Here is a 22,174-nt window from a genome sequence, read left to right as displayed (position 1 = left end):
CCCAGGTGGATCGGCACTGATCTATCTACTCTAATTAATGTCCAGCCCACTAAGACATTACTGAGTTCTGTTGTCCAGCCCATTCCCAAGCTTCACAGAGTTATCTGAATTCTTAACAGGCGAGATGTGTATTATATGGGGTTATAATGTTATATATCTGAAGCTTTCCTTCTCTTTCTTAACCCTCTATGAAGATATTTCATCAAAACAAGTGATCCACACGTCTCATAATCCACTCAATAGAGGGGCATAATTGTATTTTTAACGATAAACCGAATGGGAGTTTCAGATAATTGGGCAACGGAATGGGTTCGGGGTGAGGCCCCGTCCCCGCCTATAGTCAAAATACTCTAATTCGTCCCCGTCTCATCCCTAGTGGTAGGGGCACCCATTCTAACGGAAACTTTCGAATTTTTTCCGTTTTAATGCAATTATTTAAAAATAATATAATTTATGGATATTTTATAAATAAGATTTATTAGAATTTAGGGATATTACAATTTGGGGGTACTTCAGAAATGGAATTATAAAATTTTAAGATTTTAAGAATTTAAAAAAAAAACTTAAAAATATTTTAAAAATCAATATTAAATTTACAAAAATTTTATTAATTTATTATCAAGTTCAGAGAATTATATACAAACCCCATCTCTAATTCGGGCCAAAAATATTTCTCAATCCACATTTAAGATTGAGAAAACTCACCTTGCCCCGGATTCTAATATATTCCATGTTGGAGGGTTAGAATTTAGAGGTTGGAGCCAAAGTGGATGAGGTAATGGCCAACTCACCTTTGGGCCCTGGAATTGGGTTTAGCCTCATCCAGGCTGACAGACAGTTTATCTCTGGCCCAGGCAGGCCCAAATTTCCAGCATAGATGGAAAACTACTTCTAATAAAGTGTATCAGCTTTTTTTTTCTTTTATGATAGAGAAATAATGTAGTCGACTTTAAGATGGCATTATTGCTCTTTCCATCACCCCCCTAAAATTGGTTTTCTTGAAATGGTAGGTCATCAAGCATATGAGAGGTAGAGACTAAAGAGATGATGGTGCAATTTTGCATTGATAAAAATAGATGTTTCAGTAGTCATCACATGGTACTCTCAAGTCTCAACATATATTTAATATCATATCTTTTTCATATCATAGTTGAACCCTATCTTAAAACACACAATCTTATCCCACTAACTCCTTTTCCGCTTTTATTTTTTGCATGTTAAGTGTGGGGAATAGACACCAGAGCTGTCGAACATTTCTACAACATTCTTAGATCCATTTGGTTCAGGTCAGAATTGGAATTGGAGTTGGAACTGAAATTCCCTTGAATCAGAATTGAATTTGTTTATTTCCAACGTCTGTTTCATGGAGTAGGATTTTAATTATTGTTGCTTTGTTAATTTGGAAGTCTGAATCAAAATTAATCTAAAAATTTTAATTCTGTTTTAGTTTATTAATATTTTAATATTATTGTTTTACTATTTTATTATTAATTTAATAGTATTACATTAATATTTTCATCATCATCATTATACATGCCTTATCCCAACCATATGGGGCCGGTTACATGAATTCTGTTTCGCTAATCCATTCTATTCAACGAAATATATTATTATTATTATTATTATTATTATTATTATTATTATTATTATTATTATTATTATTATTATTATTATTATTGTTGTTGTTGTTGTTGTTGTTGTTGTTGTTGTTGTTCGGGTCATGGCTGAGTTGGTTTTGAGAGACACGTGGCCACCCAGTCATCATCCGGCCACATCGGCATAGCTTGACCACGTCGGCATAGTTCGGCTGAGCTACGCTACTATTGTGGCCCCCCACCTTATCTTTTTCGCCACGTCAACTATACATCACACGGATGAGCACTACTGCGGATAAAGAAAAGTAAAAAAGACAACTCCGTTGGAGAATGGGACCCTATTCCGAATACCTCATCCCGACAACTCAAGAAGCCTAACCCGACCAGGACACGGATCTTCGGCTATAAAATGGTACTCCATGCTAAGGCAAGGCCCCCTAACTTCTAGCACCCACATCGTTACTCTGCTCAGACCAGCGCCCTCATTGCTCGGCCCGACCATTCACCGCCCTCTCACTGACTTGAGTGTCGGAGTACTTACCCGGGGATAACTCCTCGGGCCTCTGACTTCTTCTCTTGATGCAGATTACATAACGCGACACCATCCTTATAAGTTCAGTACCGCCTAGTCAGCAAAGATTATCTGGTTGCTCTCCTCAATTCGTGCACTATCTCATATTGAACAGCATCAATTATTATTTACTAATATTTTATTAATATTACAGTTGTGTGTATTAGTGTTTGGGGTTTTTTGTTGGGAGCTCCTTACTATTTGAGAAATTCGGGAATGGAAATCACATTCCCAGGCCATAGAGAAATCCTATTCCGATTAAACAAATGGCTGAAACTGGAATAGGCCTTTCTAATGATGATTGCTCTAAATTCTCAGAACAAGGGAGAGGGTTAACTATTTCAATGAAGTAAAGGAAAGCTTATTTCTTTTATTTACCAATAAAAAGTTATGAAGAGTTTCAACCTGATATTAATACAAGTTGGTTTTGACTATGTTAAACTTTCCAGCTCCGTTGTGAGCTGCACTAGTTTTTAGCTTAGCCTTTGCAAGTCTCGGCCTAAAGTGAGCCTCAGTCCAAGCTGGCCCCTTTGCAAACCTACTGCATGCATATACACATCAAGCTAAATTCAAAGAATAGGCATTCCACTAAACCTCCTTGGCAGTTTGTTCAGCAATTAGAAACCAAATCTAACCAGCCAATTTTGACTACCATAAACCCTTGGGAGGCCGGATAAAGCCATTGATTTGAGCAGACCAATTCAGAAAAAGAGTGCATCCATTGTCAGTCTTGAGCTACAATTTAAACACTTTTTTGTTGACCTTTTAGTTTCCTTTTTGGCCACTGTGTGACTGTGTTTACCTTCCTTCATGATAACAATTGACCCAAAAAAAGAACAAAAGAAACAAAGAAAAATCATGAAAACAAAAATACCTAGAAGACCAAAAAGGAACACGGCCATGACTTGGTGCCTAGAGGACCAGAAAGAAGAAAAACAGAAAACAAAATTAAAAAAGAAACCATGCCACCAGTTCCTAACCGATAATAATTACTTCCATTCTCTGTCTCTCCTATATTTTGTACAAGGAAGACTATGAGAGGAGTACAAAACTTTGTATAAAATATTGCATATCAATCAAATAAAAGTACATTAGTCTCATTAATAAATAAACCTAATTCCTAGGGAGGACTCACTGACAACGGAAGAGGACTCACGCAGGATCATGAGACGTTTTGACAACAGCAAGTCAATGAAGCCAAAGATAAGCATACCAGAAGCTTCCTAGCAAATGAAACTGATGAAAACTCTAAATTAATTCAACAATTAAGAGCCGTCCTCCACTCTCTCTCTCTCTCACACACACCTTATGACCTTATGGGTGGTAACTGTGATGGATCCAATTCGGGTCCCAGGCTTTGGTTGCAGTCATTACTATGTAATGTAAGGATGAAAGAAAATAGCCCATCAATGATTCAGAAATCCAATCCATGATTTTTCCAGTTGTAGATTGGTTGGCATATCAATCACCACGTCACACAATGCCCATGGATCCAATGATCCAACCCATTTCAAGCAATAACTCGTGAGGTTCATATTAGGGTTCTAATAAATGTTACAGATTTTCTTGGTCAACTTATATACAATTGTAAGGTTGTAAGAAGAATTTGTAAACACCAAGCAAGGTATCAGCCTCAGACTCAAAAGACATAATTTTCAACAAAGCGATTTCAGGCATGACACCAACCAGCTTTTATTCTTTCTTTAGGTAGCCCTGACAACTCCCATCGCACACATAAAAGCTGTGATTTGACTTGCCCAGATAGATACTTTCAAAGGCACCTGTTTAGTATGATCAATATTCAAGAAGGTCAATGATGAGTTTACAAATTGATTAAATAAGTTAAATTCAATGTGTGAGTCTCATCCAGACTCCTGATGTTCGTCAGCTCAATAATGCAAGCAACTATCCCATTCTAAATTCATACAAGTCATAGAAAGGATTTCCGAATATCAGATATCTCCGTATAGTGTATCCCGCCTCCTCCCCCACATTCACGCAACGTTTGTGCCTAACTTCATCAGAATATATAACAGAACTAAGACAAAACAAAAATTTGTCTTTGATGGTGACACTATCAACCGATGACCTGACTCGGTGGGTTTATATCACCACTCACCAGTTTAAATACTGACAGATTGACAAAATTCACTCCCTAGAGACTGTCATCACTATTGGTGAAGCTTCCTCCTCCCCACTCAACCAATTCCCTTACCACTTTCAATTAAGACTTTGTTGTTGATTGGGTCAACATTTCATTACTGTAGGCATTTCCTGGTACTTTCTTGAATCAGTCCCCAAGTCCAACAAGAGAGATGAAGAAGGAGTTGGACCCCTTCTTGATGCCTTCCAAGACATTGCTTCTCATATATATTTATATATATATATATATATATATCAACTATAGAGCAAAGATATCGACCTACCCTCAGTTCGAGATGTATATATGCAAGACTTTTATAAGTCAGCCAAACCTTGTTTGATGTCCAGGTGGAAGCTTACAAGCCTACAAAGAAACCAAGACCATTGTTGGATGGGTGGGGTCATGGTTCTTTTGCCCTGACACTTCGACTACATGCAAACCACAATGGGAACAAGTAGTCATGGTACTATGAGTCATTTTTACAAACACTTAACATTCAAAGTGATGATATGTAGGCTGTATAGATGTAAACCACAACAATGGATAGGGGCGTACGTTGTTCCACGCTACCGATGGAGCCTCATTTAAGTAGAATTCAATTCAACGACAAGGTTAGCACGATCCTGTAATATGGGCCTACGGCGGTAAGGCCCCAAAACTTGTTCCTATCATATCGGTCCTACTGGAAATATCAAATGGACCAAAGATGAGCGTGTATGTTGTATGGAAGTTTCTAACCGCATCTTAATTAATGGGTGGTTGATGGAAGTTTTCTCTGACAACTAAAAGTAGTTCAACATGTACATGGGTAGGCAAGTTTGTGTTAGTTGAATTCCATGGTTTTTTTCTGAATTTTGGGGTCGTGCTACCTCCGGGCACCTCCTGTCTATAAAAAAAAAAAAGCAATTCTATATTACATTGTCAAAGCTTATCTTATGAAACCGAGTACTGATGTTCACACAATGGTCGGCTTTAGATTTTTTTTTTTTTTTCTAAGGTTGTGTTTGATAAAACTGAAATTTAGATTGTTTTTCTACTAGAAGAAATGCATTTAGTTATTATAAACCATTTCAAACATGTCTGGAAATGTTCAATACATAGACGGACTCTTATCAAATCAGACTTCTTGTCACTTTTTAGATGTATGTTTTAACATCAACACAAATAAAATTCAACCTCTAAAAAACATGTCTTTTAGATATCAGACTTATTACTTTAGTATTTGTTTGGCATCGATGTTGCAGATAACAGTGTTGCTGATGTGTGGGTTGGAAGCACCACTTTATGAGAAAATTATACCTTTTTTTAATTCGAAAACGTTGTTGTCAGGTAGGACGTTTCCTGGAGCAATAGCAATACCTTATGTTTGGTACTAGTGCTCCATATCTGTTTTCAGCACTGGTACCCATTATAGGAAGTCCACGTCACTACTACATCATGTCCTCATTGGCATCAACAAGCTCCAATATGAGAAAACATCAAATTCGGCGTTGCTCCAAACAACATCTCAATTTCCAAGGTGTGGCTTGGAGCACCGTTTTTTTATGGAAAAACGGTTCCAAACATATTGACATTTCCTGGAACACCGCTTTTTCCAACGTGGCGTTGATGTGTCACCGTTTTCTGGAGCAACGACATCGATGCCAAACAAATGCTAGCTGTTATCAAAGGCCACCTAAACCTTGTCCCAATTATACAGGCTCCACTACATAAATCATATTTAACCATCCATTTCCCTTTAAGCCTCATTTATGTCTCGATAAATGATTTACCTGGGTAAAAGCACTTGCCCAGGCAAGTATTTCTTAGAAAACACATATTCGGATAAGAGCACTTACCATTGTTCTTTTATTCCACATGTAAGAGTGTACAATGATCTATTTATTCAGAAAAGTGTCACTGTTGAAGGGACAATATTGTTACATCATGTATTAGTGAATTTCAATGTACATGGATAAATAATTTATTCAAGTCTGAGAGGAGTATTACTTCTCCAAGTAAATGAGTCATTCGTTTACCAAAAAAAAGTAAATGAGTCATTCGAGAATCGTTCTTTTCCATGGAACCCACTAATATCAGAAAATAAACGTGGGTTTATTTCTTTTTCATAGGACCTATTAACTTACGTGTCCCCACTTCCTAGAAAACAAGCGAGACCTTAGTTTCATATTCATTGTTAAATGAAAAAATCAATCTACAAATGATGTCCTAAGCAGATGAAAACTAATAACTGGTACAACTATAGTCTTGGTTAAATGCAAGTCATTAGGATCCAGATTGATTCTTAGGTCTTGTGTTCCCTAGCCCAATCTAAGACACTCGCTCAAAAGAAATAAATACCATTACAAAAAAAAATAACTTACAATGATCTGAATTCAACAATCTTACAATCACCTCATCTCATTATAGATCTTGGTTTAGTTGCACTTGATGGATAATGTTAAGGGAATTGTGATCTTTCATCACACAACGCACCTTACACTGACCTCACAAGCACATCCTATCGTGCATTGGGAACATCTCCCATGAATAATTACACATAAGTACATGAAATATTCCCAATACATGGTGGGATATGCCTATGAGGTCGGTGTGAGGAGCACTATATGAGGAGCAGATCTAATCTCATGTTAAGGGTTGTTTAACCAATAATAACACCCCAATACACATAAAGTAAGAAATTGGAGTATGGGTTATAGGACCTAACTTGATGGCTGACACGGGTTGTTATTATTGGTTGAACAACCTCTAACATGTTGCTAATTAAGGTCTTTAGCTAGTTGTTTTAGAAATTTGGGACCAAGCCCCTCCTTAACCATGGTTTTTGGGGTTCATTGGAAGGTTACTCCATTCCATTCCTATTTAAAAAAACTTTGGTTGTCCATGTTTGACTGCCTATGTTGTTTATTGCAGTGTTTTCAAACCATCATTGACTTGGATGGTCAGACTATTCACCCTGGAAACTGTCTAGGCAACCGGTTCCATTTCACCCTTAAGTTGTTCATGGACCAAAAACTGTTGACTTGGTTAAAGAACTGCTAACTCAGGTGGTCAAACCATCAACCCATTCAACCCAAACAGTGGTCCACAGTTTAATAAAGTTGCAAGGAGATTAGAGAGGGGAGAAATTGAGACAAGAAAAGATCTTAGATCTGAGATCACTAGATCCCAAATACAGCAAAGAGAGAGAGAGAAAAGAAGAAGAAGAAGAAGATTGCAGAGGTTGGAGAGAAATTACATCTTAGATGATCATATTTGAGATCTACATTTCTATTGCTACCGCCGTCACCATTGTCATCATTGGTGAACGTCGAATCCTCCTCATCTTCCTTCTTCCTCCTACTCCTCCTCTTTTCCTCCTTTCTTTCCTTTCTCCCCTTCCTTTCCTCTTTTTTCCTTTCTCTTCTTCCTCTCTTTCTTTCTTTCTCAAACAATTGTTCTCTATTTTCTCAAACAAGACTAAAAGTCTAAGAATAGAAAAAAATATTTGCCCTAATAATCCAAACCGTCTAAACTATTTGACTCAGACGGTCAAACCACTTACCCAAAACCTTGGTCTGCAATCTCTCTCCATCTACCACGTTAGATCATACAACCATGTCTTCAACAATGTTATTGTTACATGGAATTCATAAAATGATAGCTTTGTTCGTATATCAAAAAATCCACCACATTAAATGTGTTAGATTCCAAGTGTGCTATTTATTTCAGCCAAAGTTTTATATATAAAAATAAAATTAGTAAAGCATTATATATATGGACAAATTTCTTAAACTACCCCTAACGTTTAGGAAATTGACTAACACTACCCCTACTATTTCAGTATTGTCTTAAATTACCCCTACTGTTTCTGACAATTGACTAAATCCTCCCTACCGTTAAATTATCGTTACACTCAGTCACATATGACATCAAGTTACCAATGTTTTTCAAAAATTCCAAAAATACCTTTATAATTGACCACTAACGACCCTTCTCCCCTCCAATTTTCCACTAGTGTTGTTCTTACAACTCATGAGTGGCATCTCTATTTTCTTTCTTGCTCCCTTAGACAGCGTGCAAAACAAGCTAGGGACTAGTAAGAAGGGGAGGGTGGAGAAAGGGAGAGGAGCAAGCTCAAAACAAAGGTAAATGAGAATGTGTCCGTTCACTTTCTGTCGCAACTGATCACAAATGCTCTAGAAGCTTCTAATCAATTCAAAAAAACTTCTCCATCTTTACCTCTTCATTAGCATCATCTTCTTTGATAGCTTGGCTCTTCATCTTTTCTCGTTATGTATTAAGTATCATAACCCAATCTGTAAATCCACTGATTCGGTTCAATATGATTCAAAGAATAAACAAATGAGAATGAATCATTATTTTAGAAAGAAAAATCAAGGAGCCCAATTCAAATAGATAAGGGATGTACCTTATCTATGAAGAAATAAGCAATCTTGAGAGCATTTGAAGAAAAAAATAAGGGATGTACCTTGAAAAATAGATAAGGCTCAAAGGGGAAACATTGCCTCAATCATTGAAAATGAGTGTTTGACTTGGTTTGATACAAAAGGAGCCCAATTCAAATCTTTACAAAATGTATGTTTTAGGAGCATGCCCAGTTTGAGCACTTATTCAATAAGTGCTTTCTTGACTTGGTCCATCACTACGGAGTGGTTCTATAACGAGAAGATTTAACTCATGACTCTCGTTCTTGATGCAACATTAATTCATTAATCAAAGTTTTGAAATCGGTATGAGAAGAATCATTCTTGTCAATAGCCCTTTTAGCCATCTCTTTGAGCTCCTTTAATAGAATTCTTATTTGCATTGCTTCATCTCCATTACCCATCAATCAAGTCGTAGCTCCGGTGCCGTTGAATAGAAACTTGTGTCTTTGTCTCATAACCTCCTTCCAGTGAAGATTAAACAATCAATTTCCTCGTTTCAAAAGGTTAATGCAGATTGTTGTTGTCATTTTATTTTAAAAATTTAAAGGAAAATAAGGGGTAAACTAGTCTTTTTCATTTTCCCGTTAACGGACGTTAATGACAAGGAGAATTTAGTCAATTGTCAAAAATAGTAGGGGTACTTTAAGACAATACTAAAACAGTAGGGATAGTGTTAGTCAATTTCCTAAACCTTAGGGGTAGTTTAAAAAATGTGCCATATATATATATATATATATATATATATATATATATATATATATATATATATATATATATATATATATATATATATTATTATTACAATTGAATATCACTTAAGAAAATAAGAAGACAATTAATCTTGATAAAAATAATTAAAATTTTTGAAAAGTGTCCGAAAATATAATATAATTCAAAATCATTTACTTCATCTCTTAGGTTAGAAATAAATTTAAAATTAATACACTTCTTTCCAATGATAACAACAACAACAAGAGAAAAAAAATCTTACATAGGAAAGAAAGATACCTTGTATTATACATGTTGACCAATGGTACAAGGAACAACATCAAGAAGAATCTAAAATATATCTATTAATGGAATTGGTTTATTCGTGGCACCTTCTCGTTTGAGAAAATGGTATCTAATATCGCATGTGCAATGATATCCGCATGTATGCTAATAATGGTATGTGATGTCACACACCCCTCTTTCTCTTTTTCCCCTTTCCCCTCTCTCTCTTTCCCTCTCTCTTCGTTTTTCATTTTCCCTCTCTCCCTCTCTGCCTCTCTCTTCATGTCCCTCTCTTTCTCTTCTCCCTTTTCCTCTCTCCCTCTCTCCTTCTCTCACTCTCTCTTCATTTTTTTATTTTTCCCTCTCTCCCCCTCTCCCTCTCTCTACGTTTTTTCTTAGTTTATGTTTTTAGTTTGTGTTTTTTCTCTCCCTTCATTTTTCATTTCATTCTCTTCTTGATTTTATTGCAGAGATGATCAAGGCTAAGCAGACGTGCTGGAAAGAGGGAAAACTTTGACCAAGGCTCTTATTATAACATTTTCAAAGCAAACGTGCTGAAAAGAGGGGAAGCTTCAAGCAAAACCCTAATTACGTTTGCAAGTATGTTCGATTTCTTGATGGGTTTAGGCTTGGTCATCTTCTCGAATAGTTGGCTGACCAATAGGGTAGGGTGCTATGAGCATCCCCTGGCGCTGAACGCTGCTGTTTTTAACCTTCAACCTTCACCTTCAAATCTAGATCAACAGTTGGCTCTGTAGGGTGCTATGAGCATCCCCTGGCGTTGAACGCTACTGTCTTCAACCTTTAACCTTCATCTTCATATCTAAATAAATAGTTGGCTTAGATCCCGATCAACAGGGTAGGGTGCTATGAGCATCCCCTAGCGTTGAACTTTGTCGTCTTCAACCTTCATCGTTGAACAACAATACCATCAAAATCATTAGTTGAGATCAAGTTAACAGTAATTTTGCTCAATTTTTAATGTATTTACAATTATATGTTTAACTTGATTTGATTTAATCTACAAGTATTAAGGCAACGTATTGGATGGAAGGCCATGTGTTGCCTAATATTGACACATTTTCGATTGTTTTCTCCATGACCTCACTGCTGCAAATTGATAACCAACCATCAATTGGGATTATTTGCCCATTAGATTAATAATTAATAATTAATTAATTAATTAATTTAATTTTTCTTTTGTTATTTTCATAGATTTTTGTTTTCTTTATTACATTTATTGTTTGTCTTAATATTTTATATTTTCATTTATTTTTTATTTTGCTGATAGCCCGACAGCTAAAATATAGACTTGACGGCTAATTGGTTGCAGTAATGGCTAGTGAGAGTGGTTCATTGATAATTTGTCAATAGTGAATATATGGATACTCTAATTTACAAGCACTTAGAAGTTACTGACTAGGGTTTCCAACTTATTTGGATCTCCACATCACAGTAAGTGTCATGGAGACCAATATTTAAGATTAGCAAGTCTATGTTCCTTGTTGATTCATTCAGATTTCATCATGATGCCAATCCACCTTGTTGGTTCTTTGTATGACCTGTTGCTATATGACTTTTGCAGCATGTTTAGTTTAACCTTCATGTCAACTACTTTTTTGATGATTCGTCTACTTGATATTAATCAAAATATTAGCTAATCTCCTTTTATTTTATGTACAAACACATGTTGTGAGTACATATTTGGAGGATTCACTGATTTTTCTATTTACATGCAAAGTTGTCAGCTTGGATGTGGATGACATTAGAGCTGTTCTACAGCTCACAACCCCTTGATGTCCCCCCAACCCCCTCCTGAACAAACAAATAGATAATAAGAGGAAGAAAACTGCATAGTATAAATTTAGGTTTTTGTGCAACTTTTATGTGGTGAAAATTTGGTAGGTTATATGATCAGTTTAGGCATCAATGACATGAGGATGCTAGACACATGGATTTAGATACAAGTGTATCTGAAAGAAGCATGCAATAGCCTACAACTAAAATGGTTACATTTGGTTCAATCATTGATGAATGCATTCGATGCTTATTCCCTGAAACCATATGCCTTAAAATTGTTTATTGACACCTGAATCCACCAAACCCTTTGCATCTCCCCCTTTATTTCCTACAAAGCCTTTAGCCTTGCCACAAGGATAGTAATGGTGAGGATGTTGGTACTTTAATTGTGTAGATATCTTCCTCATTCTTTGTTGAATGTTCCAGCATCAATTAAATTCACATTTTTTCCTTTTATTTTTCTCTGGTGTGTTTTTCGTTACTAGTGTGAGTGTAAGAGCACAATCTAATATGACAATGCAATCATCAAATTTAATTTGGGTTTTTTTTTCTTGAAAAAGAGAAGAGTAGAATTTGGGAAGGACTGGTCTACTACGTAGTTGAAAAAGGTGATGTTGAGATGCACTAAAATGGCTATTTTATGGTTTTGAATCCATATTTACAAGCTCCTTCTTCAATCCTTAGCAAGAGGAGATGAAATGTGATGCAAAGATGCACTAGGATGGCTATTTTATGGTTGAATTGGGAGGAAAAAACAAATAGAGTGCTCTTGGAAAATCATAAAGCAAAGAGGCTATTAGACTTGTTTACTCCATTTAATACTAATGAAATCTTCAAAGGCTAGTCTAATGTAGCAAACTCATGTACTTCACCTCTTCGAGGATTGAAATAAAAAAGATTGTTGAATGTTAGATATGTGGAAACTGGTGTGGTTTAAATAAAAGTCAATAACCATGGCACCATTGGCATACTTTAAGGGAAATTAATCATATGATTATGGAACTGGGTGCTTTTTGTAATTGAGTCCCGAAATCAACAAATAGTTTAATAAACAATATGGCCAAGTAAAGAGTAAACATGGAATGACAATTTAGGGAAATGATAATACTTTCATGTTTCACATCTCCTAAATAACAAACACAGTCAAATATCTAACTGATGTATAGAGAGGCCTTTCTTAAGTACATAAAAAATATGATCTCAGTAAACTTTAAACAAGAATTTGCAATGACATTCTATAGATTGCAGACTTCTAACAAACAAAGTTTCTATGTATACAAGAAGTATGGAACTAAAGTTCATAGATTCTTACTCTTGCCATATTAAAAGAAGGAAAACTTGAAAATGCTTTTGAAACAACTTCATCATTCACTTTATTACCAAGATCCCCACAAAATAAGTGGAAATCATATGTAAAATAGTGTTCCAATATTAGAGAAACTTAGCAATTCATCTAAACATGAAATATTGGACCAAATAGAAACACCTATCTCATGAAGGGAAATGATCTAGGAATCCCACAGAATCACATTTAGTGAAATGATAACTACTTAGCAGAACAATGTAAAAGTCAAACATCAAATATTAATTAATAACATTGAGTCTGAATTATGCTAAAATTAACAAGGCATTTGAAACTAACTTGTAAATGTGAAATTAGAAATTAGGCATAAGATTAGTAGTGATAGAAATGGAATGGAATGTGTTGTGTGTTATGATAGAAATGGAATGATTGAAATAGGGAGTTGGGTGTAGTTGTTAATTAGACTAGGAGGTCAGCAAATGCTTTAGCTGACTTACTAGCAAAGCAAGGGGTGAATAGAGAGTCTTTGTTTTGGGTCGTGCTATTACTTTCCTGGGTTTTTTGTTTTGATATTTGATCAAGGGACTTCACCTTTTTCTTTATCAAAGTTGTTTTTTGATTTTTTTTTTTTGCTTATGGAACACTCTTTTAGCTTTATAACTTTTATTTTTCTATTCTCAGGTTCACAAATCAACAAAGTGTCTAAAGTAGCCAAGTTAAGAGGTGAGTGAGTCATTTTCTATTTTCGCCCTCACTTTGTTTTAGTTGTTGTTTTGGAAATGCACATGAACTATTGTAAGAATTCATGGGTTTTTTTTTATTTAATATCTGAAACAAAACTTAATAATGTATACTTTTCCTTTGTTGAATTTTACTTAAGTAAACATAGAAAAAATTTTCATAGGTTGTTCTAATACTAATAGGAGGGAATGGTAAGAGGAAAGTGGGTTCAAAAAAAAATTAAATATCATAAACATTTGTAATTGAAGGTTATACCTTAAATTGGTATTTGTCTTTATGACATAGTTGAACAAGGAACTTCAGCTTTCTCTTTCAAATCTTTTCTTTATGCCCACCACCACATGAGTTTGAAAAACTCAAGGTATATTTCGAAAAATATGAAAGAAATTAAAGAGTAGAAGAGTCACAAGGTATACTTACGTTTATTTGAAAAACACAGGGTACTAAGTCAATTTACGCAAACTCAGGGTATATATTTAAGTCTTTTACCAAAAAAAAGAATATTTCTCTTAAGAAATGTCAATGTTTTTTCCAAAACAGGAAACAATAAAGACAACTAATGCCATTCTTAGGGTAAAGTAATGGAAAAAATAAGAATCAAATGACTTCAGACTATGATGTGCAAGAGGTTCCATCAATGCAGAGCGTGTAGTTCCCTAAATCCTTATGTTTCTGTGGATGTAAACAATTTTTGAAGATACTCATTATTCAACATGAATGTAACCACCTTGATTTCTAAGACATGAACAGATTCAAAATAATGTGAAAAAAAGGAAAATTACACAAACTTGTAATAAAGAGGTTTGAAGATAACCATATAGATAATTATGTGAAAAGATAGTGGTTAAGTCATGGTCTATTTGATTTAAAAGCCTACAAACATCAAGGTATTCAAGTGTTTGATTAACTTTTGGAGAAGATATGTATTATTCAACAAGGCAACCACTTTAGTTGCCAATAAATTATCAGAATCAAAATAATGTGGAAAAAAAATATTTTAGCCTATAAGAAAATTATTCTAGCTCCCACTAAACTGTGGGTCCCAAGCTCAAATAAGGGAAGGTTGTATCAGATTGGAAGCTGGCATTAAAACTTTTGCCAAAATCTTATTGGAATAGACTGAACTATCATATTGTGCCACTGGATAGAATGGAATCACAAAATTGCAAAATAGCAACAAGATTCATATAGCTGACCCCATATAGTAGGAACAAGGCTTAGATTATGATTTAAGCCTGTAATAGGTTTGAAGATAATCAATATAGATAATTAGGTGAAAAGAGAGAGGTTATAACATGGTCCATTGGATTTAAAAGTCTGCAGACAAAGACAAACATTAGGGGATTTAAAAGTCTTGCATCAAATAGTAATGAACTCTAGTGTGTATTAGGGGGTCTAAAAAGACTTTCTATTATTATTTAACTATATTTCTTCTACACTTTGTAGGGTCTCATAGATCAAATCAAGGAACAAATGGTTGTATACTTATATAAAGCTTTTCTCTTCAATGTCAAGTTAATTATGATGCCTAACAATAAAAAGCAGCTCACTGTCAATAAAGTCAAAGATAATGACAAAGAAATTGCAAACTAATGTTTCTAAAAATTCTTTTTTGGATCCATTTTATATAATCATGTAAATAGTGTATTATGGAATTGGTCAACAAATACTATACCCAATGCATATACATTATGACTGGTTTTTGTGATATGTGAGATTTGATTTGTTATCTACTCCGGAGAGAATATGTTTGCTTCAAAAATGCTTTGAATAAATTCCCAAAAATTAAATACGATGTTACTTTTCTACCTACCCAAACAAGAAAAGATATAACAACCATGTGCACCCAACTGATCCCACATCTGGCCCGATTATCTTAAATTCACATGGCTGCCATTAACCCCTGTGAAGTAGGGGGAGCCCCGCTAGTTATTTTGTTGTTTCATGTAGTGATACATTTAAATCTTATTTTTACATTTTCTACATTTTTTTTTAACAAATAAAGAATTCATTATCCTAAAAAGGTCAGATACAATGAGATCATGAAGAAAAAGTGATCCAAAAGATCACGTGATGTGTAAATGCTCTAAATGCTACAACCATGCTTCGCTAAACAATATACAATTTTGTTACAATAAGACTTGGATTTAAATCCTTTTCATAATTTTCAAGATTTCAATAGTGAAAATACTAGAGCTTATAGTCTCTGGTACTGCACGTGCAACTATGCAAGCATATATGGTGAGAATTAAAAGAATCCGGTTTAGGTCATGGAGAGCTTATAGTCTTATTAGGGGGGCCGTGCGATGCACGGGATGGAGCACCCCTCCTTGTCCCTCACATTCATAAGTTAAGACACTACTCCATTCCTGCCCCGACCCTAGTGGCGGGGTAGGTTTGAGGCGAGGCACCCAATCTCCATCGGGGATGGGGAATCCCTAAATTTTTCCCACCCTAAAGCAACCACTTAAAAAAATCTAATTTATGGATGTATTACAAATAGGATTATGGGAATTTGGGGGTATTTTATAAGATCCTAGGATTATAAAAATATGAGGAAAATTTAGAGATATTTTAAAAAGCAATATTAAATCTACAGATATTTTACTAATTTACCATTTGGTTTGGGGAATTCTATGCAAACCCTATCCCTAAATTGGGGAAAAGCATTTTTCCTGTCCCTACCCTGGCCAGTTTAAGATTTGAGGAAACTTGCACCACAGGGAAAATTGCCATCCCTACAATTCTAATAATTTTCTATAAGTAATTAACTAACAATAAATTACAATATTTTATGATAATTTCCAAAAAATTGTTGAAATTTCTATTGATTAGTAGTAATGTATAGTAAATTAATTATTTACAATAATGATAAATTAATGTAAATTACTTTTTAAGCCTAGATTATATACTATTAATCAAAGTAAATGTAATTATAGTAAATTAATGTAATTATGGTAAATTATATTATTTTAAATAAAAGTAAACCATTTGTTGTTAAATAATGTAAAACCAGGTATGATCAAAATTGACCAAGTGGTCTAGATCGGTGTGGATAGACTTAATAATTTTCCCAAATTATTTAATAATTATTTATTGAAATAATACTCATAACAGGTTGTTATTTAAATAGTTATGAAACAATTTCTGATAGATTAATTTCCTAATTCAAATTTCCTAAATTTTTTAATAATTATTTAGTTGAATAATAACAATGGGTTATTATTTAAATAGTTTTGGAAAATATTTTTTTCACAGATTAATTTCTTAAATTTTAATTACTTATTCAAAAAATAATTTTGGATTATGAGTTAAAGAGTTTACCTAAGTTATTTGATCATTGTTAACTATAATTATTGATTTCATAGAAATTATTAAATTACGTTAATTAGTAATATCTTTTATCGATAAATTATTATTGTAAAAATTTAATGAAAACTTATTAAATTATAATGATTAATGTAAATTATGTTAAACGTTGAAATTTTGAACATATTTATTAATAACCAAAAAATATTAAATAATGGATTGTTTACTAATTTTTGGTATAATATTTTCCAAAAATTTTTAATAATTTTCATAACTAATGGAATATTTAACAATAGATTATTGTCAGCACCCAATTTTTGCTCGATCCCTTCACCCTACTTCTTTGTACCCTACTTTTAGGCCCCAAAACTTGGAAACACAATAGATCAAATTGAGACTTTATAAAGTCAAAGTTACCTTTTTTGATATAATCTACAGGACAAATGAAAACCTTGACATCAACATCGACGTCAAATCAAATATGGCTACAGACTTAGAAATTAATAAATTAGTCACGCAACGACCTTTCATTATGCCAACTTCCTTTCTAAGGCCCCAATTTATCCAAACTCTACCTCCTTAAAATCAAATCCAATACATCCATCGCCTCAAGATCACTAAAATACAATCAATTAGCAAATCCCACTACAAATTTATGACAATTAACTATAGAAATACCAAGGTCCCATTTTGATGGCCATGAATAATTACCAAGATTGATAATTTCTTTCTTAGATCAAAACCATCCACTTGATTCATCACCTTAATCTATGCCTACCTACCAAATTTGAGCTCAAAATTCCCTCGTTTGACCCACCATCAAACCTAGATTCTATTTCATCAAATCTCATTGACTAGAGCTTATCATCTATCATCCCAACTTCATTTAACCAATCAAACCTTATCACTGTGCTCGAAAACCCAAAAAACCCCGACACGCCAAATTTCACGACCAAACTCCTTCATTTGACCGTTGAAAAAGTGAGATTCCATTTCGAATCCTCTCATTGATCGATAAACCATAAGCTAAGACCATGATCTAAAATAAACATGTTAATCCACTCCTTTGATTAATGATCTATAGTTTCCATCAGATTCAAGACACTAAAAAGTTCCTACCCACCAAATTTCTTCCCAAAATTCCCTCATTTGACTCTTTATCAAACAAATGTTTTATTTCAATAAATCTCGTTGATCCAAACTTCTCAGTTATAGGTTTCCATCATCCCATCTTCATTTAACCAATCAGACCTCACCACTGTGTTCATAAACAAAAAAAGCCTAGTACGTCAAATTTCATGACTTATTTACCTATTTGACTGCTAAAATAAAAATGTTCCATTTTGACGTATCAGATTAAATCGCCATGTCATATGTCCCAACTTAAAACCTCAAAGGGAGTGATGCCTGATATCAGACCCATTCTTGAGTTGTTCAAACACTTGGACCAATGAAATTAAGCCTAATAGACCCAAAAGGCCAAAAACCCAAAGATACCCTACTTAAGACTAAGAAATGACAAGATAGCTTTAATAAGTGGGTTAAATTTACATTTTATGCCATTGATAGGCCCAAATACGAGACTGCCATGATAAGCATGCCCCAAACTCTCGTTGGACACACAAAACCCATGAAAACCACCCCCCAAATCGAAGAAAATCTTTTACAAAGAGGAAAGTTTGACTGAGCACCATTTTCTTTGAAAAATCCTTGTCCATTTTCCTGCAAAAGCTCTGTTGAAGCCCAAGCTCTTTAATTAGACAATTTTCAAAACTCTCCCCCTTCCTTTCTCTATAAATACTAATCCAACTCAAGCTCCAGGGAACACCAGGGGAGGACTTTGGGGGCAGATATAGAGGAGAGACCTTAAAAGCATTCCCCAATTTCTATAGAAATCCCATTCCCAACTCTACCTTTGTAAAACTCCAAATCCACCCACTATGTTTCAGATCTAAAATTTGTATGAAATCTCCAAGCATTGAACCATATCAAACTAATATTGAGTTCATTTAACCACTCTTTCGATCAATTTGATTGTTGGAATGTCGCTGACAATGTTACATATGAGAGGTGAGCCTCTCATCGCATTTGTAGCTCGAGTTTGTTTTTTTTTTTTTTGTTGCTTGAAGTTTTGAGAACTTGGAAAATCATTGTTCTCAACTTTGAGGTGAGGGTTTTAGGAAAATTAATACTTAAGATCCGATAATATCACCTCAAAATCGTTCTCAATAGAAGTTAAAAGCATGTTTTTCTAGATTTCAAAAATTCCAACAACTATTTCTATTATTTTTCATAAGAAGTGGAGCCTAGACAACTTCCATATTGAGCTGCTACAGTGGCTGTGCCTAACACCTTCCATCTTCCAATCCTTGGGACCCAAATTCTCTTGATTGTGTGCCTATTTCAAATTTGAAAATGATGGCCCATTTCTTCTGAAAAATGGGTGGCGACTTTTTTTTTTTTTTTGAGCCATCCATGAGCTTTTCGAAGTTCACAGTTATTATTTAAGAATAGATTATTTAACAATAATGGAAGATGCCATGAAGATATAGGAAACATCAAATTCCCCTTATTCCCCTCTCTTTGCTTGAAATCATGTCTATAGATATAAATATTGTTTGATTTGGAAAAATAATCTTAATAAATTATGACCCTATTTTTATGGGAAAGTGGAGAAATAGAGGGGAATTAGACATATAAATGAAGGAGAGGATAATAAAACATATATTGAGCTAATTAAGGAGAGAAGTTAAGTTGTTAGACAGACATGAGTTGTGGGGGAGAGGAGAGAAAGTTAAGGAGAATGTAGGGTTGGGGTAATGGAGCAAGAACCAAGGTGATGTGGACCGTCTTGCTATTTATATATATATATATATAGTAACAGGGACTCATGCGATGTAGGATGGACAAAATGGAGAGAGTGTATCTAGAGTTTTATGTGATAAGAAAATGCCACTTAGATTAAAAGGAAATTTCAATAAAACAATTGTAAGGCTAATTATGTTGTATAAAATAGAGTATTGGACAATCAAAAAACATATCCAAAAATGTGTATGCCGAAGTAAATAGAAAAAATAGAATAAAGTCATTCGTAGAAACTTAAGAATAACTCCAAAAAGGGAAAGAGGTGGACTAAAAAGGACATGTTTAGAAGTATTAAGAAATAACTTAAGAATCAATAATTTATCAATGCATGGCATTAAATAGAATGGACTAGTAAAACAAGATTCATGTAGCTAACTCCATATAGTTGGAATAAGGCTTAATTAGATGATGATGATGATGATGATGTTTGATACAACGAAAGAGTCTAGTTGGGACACAGGGAGCTCATAGTTTTATATGTTGTTATCTTGATTACAACAATTTCATATGGTCACCAATACAATAACATGATTTCCCTCATTTTAAATTCAAAGCTTCAGCAATCAGTTTTTTTCTCATCATTGGGAGATTGCAAGAAAATGCCAAGGTTGGATGGGATTGTAGAGTTGTAGTATATGTAGATGGTATTTGGTATGTGGTTCCATTGTAGTTTATCTGAAAATGATATCAGCCTAATGCCACATGGGTGCTTCCCCCAATGAATTTTGAAATGTAGTTTAGTTCAACCATGTATTAAATAAATATTTTCTCGGGTTGTGTAAAAGCTCTCTGTTTAAGGGATTTGGATTTAGATTCAGAAACAAGATGTGATAGGACACATGTCCTCCAATGTGATAGAAGCCAAGTATTATCCAATCCCAATCCCAAAAAGTGCCAACTCATCACTGAGTGAATGAATATAAGAGAATAATCCACATTCTACCAGTTGTACATCTTGATTTAACAAATTCTCAACGTAATTAACGTAGCCCGGCCCTGATTTAAATTGCACCCCTAAATGATTTTTCACTGGAATTCAAACTTTTATATCGAAGAGAATCCACTAGTCAAGGACGTTTTCAAACAGTGCAATATTTGTAGAAAAAAGACGATATAAAACGTCTACCATTTTGTCACAACACAACCCACAGAAATATATAGCCTTATTATGACCCGGCCACCGGCCCACCGGAGTGTCGGTTGTCAGAAAAACACCATACAGACTGGTATAATTTTCTGAGTCGTTAAATAGATAGATGAATGCAATGCCACTACTAACTCCACCGCAGCCGCTAGAAGACACAGCTTGAATGTATGTCCGATCCATTCAAACAAATATCTCATCCCTTTAAACAGTTTATATATTTGGTTTGGTTTGAAAGAAAAAGATAAGAAAAGGTAGGGAAATCTATAAAAAGTTTTAAACTCACTTTGGAAAGAAAATAAATACAAATATGTATAGTGCAAATAGAGGTTTAGAAACTGGAAAGAGTATAAATATAAATACATACAAAATACAAATTTTTTTATTCTATATATTTATATTTGTATAATTTCCAATACAAATATATATGGTGCAAATACATACAAAAATATATACAATACAAGGTTTTGCACTCTTGGGGGATGCTTGGAACCGTGGCCGTTTTTCAAAAAAATGGGGCCACGTTGGATCTACATATTCAACAAATGCCCATGTATCTCATTGTTTGGTTCAACCGATTATTAAAAAATCGGGCAAGCGGACCCCACCGATGCATGAAATGCCAAAAAAACAGTGCCACGTTGGTGTTTCATGCATCAGTGAACTATTCCCACTAACAGTTGACTGATGTGTATCCTATCTGGTGCTTACCTGTCAGCACATACATGAAAAACAGTGATGAAAATCACCTTACCAAACAACATAGTGTTGCTCACTACTTATGTGGCAGAAGCGTTTTTTTTTTTTTTTTTGGTGAAAAACAAGTCTTGGAAGCATGGACGTTTTTTCTTGAAAATTCGTCCCAAAAAGCGCCCACGCTTCCAAACACGATGTAGATATTTGTATTTATACTCCTTCCAAACTTAACTTTAGTTGAAAATAAAGAGTTGTATATGGAAAGTTGGAAACCACGTTTCTCTTCTTTGCATTTCATTAATTAACCATGTTTAAAGGGCAAACATGGGAACTAAAAAATGGATTCAGCTTCTCAATACATTTTGGTGGAAATTTTCAACTCTTTAGTTTAGTAGGTGTAAAAGTGGATAATGTGTGAATTTATTGGGTATTCCTTAAAAGTCACTCATGAAAAAGTAATTTTTCTTTCTTTATTTTTGAAAGCACTTGTTATATATATGATCAAGCTGGGGTAATTAATGGGTTTCATCCATGATTTGGTGTATCGCAAGTACGATATTAATCTGTTTCATATGTTTCTAGTG

The sequence above is a fragment of the Nelumbo nucifera genome, chromosome 1, assembly GCF_055504915.1.
Source record: "Nelumbo nucifera cultivar China Antique chromosome 1, China Antique-T2T, whole genome shotgun sequence".
NCBI lineage: Eukaryota > Viridiplantae > Streptophyta > Magnoliopsida > Proteales > Nelumbonaceae > Nelumbo > Nelumbo nucifera.
The sequence above is the reverse complement of the archived record's forward strand: the minus strand, read 5'-3'. Positions refer to the sequence as shown.